This window comes from Mytilus edulis, chromosome 9, assembly GCF_963676685.1.
Source record: "Mytilus edulis chromosome 9, xbMytEdul2.2, whole genome shotgun sequence".
NCBI lineage: Eukaryota > Metazoa > Mollusca > Bivalvia > Mytilida > Mytilidae > Mytilus > Mytilus edulis.
This window is the reverse complement of record NC_092352.1, coordinates 9,854,187-9,864,186: the sequence shown is the minus strand read 5'-3', so window position 1 is coordinate 9,864,186 and position 10,000 is coordinate 9,854,187.

Genomic DNA, 10,000 nt, shown 5'->3' with positions numbered 1-10,000 from the left:
AAGCGAAACAGTGACTAAACCAGATACGCGTTTATAATTATCTTAAATCATCATGATAACAAAAAAATTAATAATATGTACGTGATTTCTACGATGATCCTAATCAGTATTTGGCATGGGTAAGATTTCCTTATAACATGTCATTTACTTTTCAGAAATCCATGGAAAAACAAAAAAATAGCTTTGAACTAATAAAAAAGGCTGGTTCATTAAATATTCATTTACAAATAATATTTATTTATATCTCTGTAATTTCATGGTTTAATTTCTATTGATAACTTATATTAAAACTATAAATGTGTACATACACAACCATGATGAACGATAAGAACATGAATTTTGAAGCATAACGTGTGAGTATTATATTCTAAAAAAAATTCACAAAATAAAGAAAAGATATCCGTTTATCGATTTCATGCTACATCAAAAGATGTGCAAATTAAACATGACACCACTAGAGTTACGGCTTTTGTATGTATGCTTCAATCAGACTGTATTTGTGAAAATATGTTTAATTCTAAAAGTTTATGAATAAAATTGGATAAATCTAATGCATTAGTTAGATTTTGATCAGTATTATTCATATTTGAACATTTCATTCAAACCAAACACCAGTCCTACCTATCGAGAAGTAATATCATTGTCACAATTTAATATTTCCGAAATTAATTAATCAAAAACCATTAAAAAAAATCGTTGAAAAAAATTGAAAATACACCTAAATTTCGCGATTTATGGAAGATTTCAACAATTTAAGTACATATTGTTTTCCAATTGTTAACTTTCCATTTCTAAGTAGCAACATTCCAGCAGCGCCTGCATCCGGAGTATATATCTCCCAATTGATACGATATTCCCGCGCTTGTATTTCCTATCATGATTTCCTTGATATAAGGTTGCTGCTAACAAGGAAGCTATTAAACCAAGAGTTCCAAATGGTGAAGTTGAATCATCCTTCGTAAATTTTACGGACGCCATCACAAATTGGTTGACCGTTTTGGAATAACCGTTACACAGATGATATTGTATATTTTCTTACGTCGTATTTACAATCCCTTTCCCTTTTCGTGAATGTGGCCTACCGATTTAGACTATTTACCGGGTTTGTAATAAGATGAGAACACGACGGGTGCCACATGTGGAACAAAATCTGCTTACCCTAACGGAGCACATGAGATCACACTCAGTTTTTGGTGGGGTTCGTGTTGCTCAGTCTTTAGTTTTATATGTTGTTTCTTGTGTACTATCATTTGTCTGTTTGTCTTTTTCTTTTTAGACATGGCGTTGTCGGTTTATTTTTGATTTATGAGTGTGACTGTTCCTCTGGTATCTTTCGCCCCTCTTAGTATAACTTCAAAATGACAATCACTGTTGAGCCTAAGCCCTTTTTGTATTTACCAGGTGTTCTTTAATATATCAAACACTATAAAAAAGAAGATGTGGTATGATTGCCAATGAGACAACTGTCCACAAGAGACCAAAATGACACAGACATTAACAACTATAGGTCACCGTACGGCCTTCAACTAGTCTGATGGTTGTATCTTTAGAAATGTTTTCTCAATAAGAGGAGTTATAGAGACTTGTTGGCAATAAGATAATATTCACATTTTTCAACATATCCATTTTGTTTCGATACTAATGTTGTTGGTTTTCTTTTGATAGGTGTGGAATGTTATTTGTCCTTACGTCTAATTCGTTTTTGTCTTATTTTGTCTTTCTTTTTGTGACTCGTGATTAAGTATATCCTCTTTAGCAGAATATCAATTTATTACAAAAAAGGTTATTCGTTTATGGTAAACGTGTTTTGGCACAAACTATATCAAAAGTAAATGTGACATTAATAACATGTGCTGAACACGCTTAACATTTTCACAGTTAAAGAGCTGATAAAACCAAAAGTACAGTATAAAGGGACAATGAATCAGAGCTTTTTATGAGGGAGCTTCATTCCATTATTTTAAAGGATTTCGAAATTTTATAACAGCAACTTTGAAAATTACAATATATATCTGTATTTTAGAAATATTGTGATAAGTTATATTCAACCAAAAGTTTCAAACAGAAAAGGGTTCTTAAAAGTTCTAATGCTTTACAATTTTGCAGTAATATATTATAGTACCAATCTACTGTTCCACATGCTAAATTAAAAAAATCGACTACATCGTCTCATCAAACAGAGGTTTTTTATCTACTCAAAAAGGAAACACATATAGTACAAACTACGTGTTTAAGGTAACGAAAAAATCTTACTTTGTGAAGAACCATACTAATTACAACAACAGGTAAATCGAAAATAGTAACATCAAAATGGGGGACTTTTTCAAATTGATTGATAAAACATTTGTTGACTTGATATATCAAAAGATGTCGGTATTCCCAAATGGATAATGATTGTCCACTATTATTGGCCGAATGCTGTATACTCATATGAAGCAGCATTTACATACAACTTTCTCAAAGATAACAAAAAAAGTACCTTACAAACTTCTTTAATTTCCCTTTCAGATAAATCGATGATGTTCTGTCACTCAATAAACAACATTACAATGAATGCTTACTTCTCATCAATCCCAGTGAACTAAAGATTAGGGATGCTTCCGAATCTAGAAGGTCTGCCTCATATCTTGAACTATTCTTCGATATACACACAGTTGGACGACTTCACACTAGAATCTATGAAGAACGTGATGATTTCAATTATCCAATTGTCAATTTCCCGTTTCTCAGCAGCAAAACGTCCCCTGCTATACTGTATGGCATTTACACATCTCAGTTAACAATGTTCGCTCAATACAGACTTCTTTAACAAGGGTTTGATCTTTACGCAAAAACTGTCTCAACAGAGTTATGAGGAAGAACGACTTAATAGACATTACATATGTTTATGGTAACCATCACTAGCTGGTTGATCGATTTGACGTGTCCTATTATCACCTCTCATCGACATGTTTTCGCGGGCTTAGATCTTATATACCAGTATTGTGGTCTGATCTATTATTTAACAGGCATGAGTTAATCGTAATCAGTAATCAGCTTAAATCGTGCAGTGTAATCCTATGTAATCAGTAATATTGCCATTTCTTATTACAAGTGATCGTAATGTAATCGATTACATCGCCAAAAACAGGTGTAATCATGATTACTTTTAGATTACTTTAAGATTCGATCATATGATTACTTGCTGATTACAAATCTTGTATATATATGAAAATAGTTTTTGATAGACAATATGAAATAAGAAAATGATAAGCATGAATGAAAAATCATGAAACTAGTATTCACTATAATGGAACTTTGTTTAATGTGATAAATTGTATCATCTATATTCATGATATAACTAGTTTTGTATAACCAAGTGTGTTATTTTGTTTACAGTTTACCAAACGAATTTGCCTTTCTAGCGTTTCGTTGTGAGATTGAGCACTAATACAAGAATATGTCTTGAAAGCATTTATTCTTACTTGATTGAAAACTTCTAATATTAACTCAAATTTCATATATTTGCCCAATATTCTGATAAAACTACATTGAATTCAAAAGCAGAAAACATTAAGTTCGAACTTGACTTTAATGGTCGACACAAATGCATGTCGAGCCCATTTTATTCAAAATTGAATTTAAAGGGCAGATTTCATTTTTTGACAATTTGAATAAATTTTGTTTTCCATAAATATTATGATATGTGCTTTCTAATTACATAAAGTATTAAAAAAATTCAAACTAATAATGGCAATTTACCACTTATAACTTTATTGACAATATAATTTTAATACCAAGCTCACCTATTGTTTGTTTAAAAAGGATGTAGTGATAAACACCTGTAAAACATTTATGGATGTGTCATTTATATCCCAACAGACAATATTACTAAACTTAATTATTTTTTCATTTTTATTCAGTTTTTTTTTTGTTAATTGGCCAGTTGGTTAACATTTGTAGAAAAAACATAGTGATATCTTTGACATAGAGAAAGAACACTTATCTATAGCTATGTTATCAAATTACACCTGTTTAAAAAAAATAAGCTTTTTTGTGAGGAAAAAAAGTGATAAGAAATTTTTTGATATAACAATATACAATGTAATGATAAGTAATATAAAGTAATCATGATGACTTTTTAAAAAAGTAATCTAATGTAATCGATTACATTTGAAATAAGGTGTAATTGTAATGTAATCAATTACATTTTATTATCAAAGTAATTGTAATTTAATCGATTACATTTTAAAGTAATCGACCCCATCCCTGTTATCTAACCGATTTGTCCTTTTCCTATCTGTAAAATTTGACTGTGTGCTAATTTGTATGGCGGATGAAGCATGCATAGCGAGAAACTCTTGGAAATTGATGCGACTGTCGTACAAGTGAGAGGTTTAGCGCTATAAAACCGGGTTCAATCCACCATTTTATGTCTTAAAATGCCTGTACCAAGTCAGGAATATGACAGTTGTTGTCCATTCGTTTGATGTGTTTTGTCATTTGATTTTGCCATTTGATTAGGGACTTTCCGATTGAATTTTCCTCGGAGTTCAGTATTTTTGTGATTTTACTTCTTGCCCTGTAGACGCTCCCGGTTTCGGTCCTGTTAGAGTTTATGCAATCACACATATTTTTTTCTTCCCTTGATTGTCTAATTTTTATCGATTTACGAAATTTGAACATCGGCTAACTACTGTGGCCTTAATTTTGATGCCAAATTAAGTACTAGCTAATGATACCCTCGGGGACTAATATTCCATTAGCAAATTAATCGACTCAGTATTAGTAATAGCATTAACGGCACCAATGTTACAGCACCAGTTGCACATTTAGACAATTAATGTCTCTTGTCTATGATACTCAGTTCGAATCCAGGAAAAAAGGTATCATTGTTGCAGTCCTGGTTGTTTTAAGCAATCATGTTTTATTATTTTTATTGTAACGATACTTTGTGATTTTCAATCCCCGAGGCAATCACTTGCACAGTAACCAGTGGTTCGTTACATGCATGCTTTTAGTGATAAAGTCATTAAAACGGCTTTTCATTTTAGATCATTTAGTGTTTATCCTGTTAAACATCTTGCATTTTGTCTTTTTTTAACGTTCAAGTCGAGATATATTCATAAAAAAAAACTGTACCGTGCGCACGGTAATAAATATCATGAAAGGGATCTATTAGTCCTTAATGGTGTTGCTATCTACCTGACATGTTGTACGTGATACATTTAAAAAAAATTAAATTTTATAGAGCATAAACACTTAAAGAAAACAAAAGAGAACAAATTCGTTCATCAAAGATCAATTGTGTTTGAGCGGGTTATAAACTTATTTAGTCATCGTCATTATAATCAACTTTCTCTTCATCTTTTTTGTGATGTCTTCTATCTTTTGTACAGAAGGAGATGGTTTCTCCTTGCATCCTTACAAAATATATCACAAAGCCCTTTCGAAGCTCAATTTGGTGTACACATTACGCTTTAAAAAAAACCTGCAGATCTATTCTGACATAAATATATTCTAACACCAATCATTTCGAATATTGCTCGTCACAGAATTTTCAGACCGGTTGGTACTGGAAAAGATGGACGGGGAGACGATGATTTCTAAAACTTTCTTTAGCAAACACTTTCCGTTGATTGGTAACGTTTGATTTTGTCAGTTTTTCTGGAAATCCCCTTTTTGAATTTGCCTTGGAGTTCATTATTTTTGTTATACTAAGGCTTTTGTATGTTTCTGTAGAATTTTAACCAGAGATGAAGAGTTGGATATTCCGTCGCCATACTTTACTGGATACACAATATTACACTCGGAGATGACCTAACAAATAAAGTTATATTGCTGGTTCTGTCAAATTATCAAATGCAAATATATCATCAATTAAAACCTGGCTTCAGAGTTACTTTGGACTTTGTCGATGTGTGAATTAGATGTGGATGGATATGAATACAAAACATTTCAATAAACCCATCGAATATAGATACCAGAATTAAAATGTTTACTGAAGACGCGCGTTTCGTCTACAAAAGACTCATCAGTGACAATGGACGAAGATGAAAAGAATTGATGACCCAAAATTCCGATAGGTTTTTTTAACAATCAGATAGAGTACACATAATATAAGTCCCTCTTATACAGGAAAAATATTTCTCTACCCTTTACACTGTCATTTATATAGATAAAATGACACAATAAGCCGGTATAAGGAAATAATTCGTAAATATAACTCAACATGCAGACATCTTATACGTTCAGGTATTTCACATCCAATCTTTTATGGTAATATTCTTTACAAAGCACAAAAATGTCAGTATTCACCTCAAAAGTTTACAAAACAGACTTATTAAGAAGGGATATAGTTACGATACTGTTGTCAGGTCATTAAAGATTGCATATTTTGGCTTTAAAATTGATTCACTTATAGGGTCTTTGCATCGGAACTAAACACATTTATTTGAAAAACAGTTGTTGGCATGACACAGGTTATGTTTTTTTCATATATTTTATGATAGTATGATACTAAACCCCTAACGGGATGTATCGTACCTGATATTCATATGACGAAGACATAATCTTTCAATCAGTTTATTTGAGGTCTCGAGCTGACATGTCAGTTAACTGCTAGTAGTCTGTTGTTATTTATGTATTATTGTCATTTTATTTATTTTCTTTTGTTACATCTTCTGACATCGGACTAGGACTTCTTTTGAACTGAGTTTTAATGTGCGTATTGTTCTGCGTTTACTTTTCTACATTGGCTAGAGGTAAAGGGGGAGGGTTGAGATCTAATAAACATATTTAACCCCGCCGCTAGTCAGGAGCCTCTGGCCTTTGTTAGTCTTGTATGATTTCTAATTTTAGTTTCTTGTGTATAATTCGGAGTTTAGTATGACGTCCATTATCACTGTACTAGTATACATATTTTTAAGGGGCCAACTAAAGGACACCTACGGGTTCGGGAGTTTCTCGCTACATTGAAGACCCATAAGTATCCTTCGGCTGTTGTCTGCTCTATGGTCGGGTTGTTGTCGCTTTGACACATTCCCCATTTCCTTTCTCAATTTTATGCTTTGTATTAAAACGAAAGGAAAACGCAGATACAAAAATCTTGTTTAAGGAATTCAAGGACGAACTATTTTTGCGTTTCGTCTACAATTTTTGATTTTGCCAATTGATTAGGGACTTTCCTTTTTGATTTTACATCGGAGTTCAGTATTTTTGTGATATTACTTTTTACAGTCACCAAATTAGTATCCCTATGATTCGCATGTTGTCACTATCCGCAAAGGATAGAGAAAATGATACTTTGAATGTCATTTCCATGGTCAAATAAGATCATGATGGTACACCAAATGTCATCATATTGACTAAAACGATTATTTTGTGCTGGGCTTGGGTGTAGAGGGTTAAACCAGAGACTTTACAAAAATGTTATTTGTCGTTTCTCTATTTACAATTTATGAGTAAGAACGAAGATAAGACGGCTTGGGGACCGAATGAATAAAGTCACCTCAGTCACTTTGTGATCTAGCATGTTTAAAGTATGATGCAGCTACTAAAGAAAAGCATGGTGTGTTCATCATAGCATTATAATGATGTCATTATCCTGAATATTCAGAAATATTTGCCTTTCGATTTGAGCAACATTTACACTACAAAACGATGCAAAAAAATTGTAACTAAGGTCAAATGGAACATATGTTACGAATTTAGATATAAATTATTTTTGAAAAAAGATAATTTATTTAAAATGAGACCCGCCTTTTTAAGCTGGAGCATTTTATATTACTGGTCTGTTATGTGTGGTTGCTGAGGAATAGACCTCATCCTTAAAATTTTATAAGACTAATAGACCCAAGTCAAGGGTATATCAAATATGTCGACAGATATATCATAAGCCAAATAGTGAACATTTTTGAGTTGACATGAAATATCATTGATATATTCATTTTCTATAGATTTTTGAAGTATTAAATTTTGCGAAACACAATGGTTTCTTTCTATCCCAAGGAATACAATTCCTTATTTGTATTAGTTACATTTTTCAGATTTGTAGACGCTATTCAACTTGTTTATGGTTTGGCGCTGATTTATTTCAATTGCCATTGATGAAATGTATGTTTGTCTTACCAAATTATAAGCCTGGTATCTTAAATATCAACAAACAATGAATTGTCAATGTTGAGAAATATATTTCGTCCTGAAAACTTAACCAGACCATTGCAGACCATACACAAGTCATTAGATATTAGAACACTTAGTAACTGAAATCTGCACACAGAGTGACTTATCTATTGGAAGCTATGATACTCCCTTAAGTGCATCTTTGATCCAAATAATATGATAGTAAGCTGTGGTGTAATTTTATTGGGGCAATGAGGCAGCTGACTCACCAGATTTTTTTTACCTTACAAAAGATGTTTCAATACCTCTTCTTTTTCAAAGCAACATTTCTACGCTTGTCTTTCGTGCTGTTTTATTTCTACTAAAAACTCTTTTATGTGTTGATTTGTAACCTCAATATGAAAAAAAGAATATGCGTTTTGATAGCCAACCAGAGCCAAAATGATGTACCTTTTAGCAAGTATTGGTCACTTAGATTACCTTAGCCGTATTTGGCACATTGTTTTAGAATTTTGGATGCTTAATGCTCTTCAACTTTGTACTTGTTTTGGCATTATAAATATTTTAATATGAGCGTCACTGATGAGTCTTATGTAGAAGAAACGCGCGTCTGGCGTACTAAATTATAATCCTGGTATCTTTGATAACTATTATATGACTATATCTATGAGCAAACACTTCAGGCATAGTACAAAATGTATCACAATTTAAACTCCTAATCTTAAAACCAGTCTTAGGCCTTAAATTAAAATCAAGCCTCAAATTGTTATTTGTCTTACTAGAAAAAAGTAGACAGATATATCACCAGCCCAATAGTCAACACTTTTGAGTTGACATGCAATAGCATATGTTCATTTTCTATAGATTAAAGGTTAATAGTATTGAATTTTGCGTTATTTGTTCCATTTTTCGTGCTTTTAGGTGCTATTAAACTCGTTTATAATTTGGCACTGTTTTAATTCAATTGCTATTGATGAGACCAATAAGGATGATATTTATTTTGTCTTACCAAATTATAATCCTGGTATCTTCAAATAACAAACAAAATATTGTTGTCCTAATGTTGAGAACTATATTTCGTCCCAAAAACTTAACCAGACCATTGCAGAACATAAAAAAGTCATTAGACATAAGAATACTTAGTAAATGAAATATGTACACAAAGTGACTTGTCTATTTGAAACTATGATACTCCTGCAGATGCATCTTTAGACCGAATAATATGATAGTGAGCAGTGGTTTATCTTCTATTGAGGCAATGAGGCAACTGCCTCACAAGTTTTTTTTAACTTACATAAGGTGAATGCTTCACACTATCTCTCTTCACGTGTTTAAAATATTTTACCTCTTCTTTTACAAAGCAATATTTCTACTCTTGTGTTTCATACTGTTTAATTTCTTGTGAAAATTCTTTTGTACCTATTTGTCACGTTAATATGAAGATAAGAATATGCGTTTTAGAATCCAACTAGAGCCACAATTAGGTAGCTGTTAGCAAGTATTGGTCTCTTTATATGACCTTACATTATGAGCAATGCACATACAGCATACTGTATCACAATTTAAATTCCTAATCTTTAAACCAGGCTTAGGCCTTCAAGACAAAATAAAGCCTCATATTGAAGGCCTAAGCCTGAAATAAAATTTAAGCTACTGCATGCACTGATTAGTCACTTAGATCTGAACTCAGATAAAATTTAATCAAATCCAATATGGCATACATAATAATAATTTTATCAAGTTATATGATTGTAGGTCATTACCCGTTATCACCTAAGAACTATCACCGTATGGCACTCATTGTCAGCTTCTGATTATTATATCATAATAAATTACCAAACTCCATAAGTAAATTCAAAAAGTGGGAGTTCATCAAAACTGACAAAGTCAATGTTAT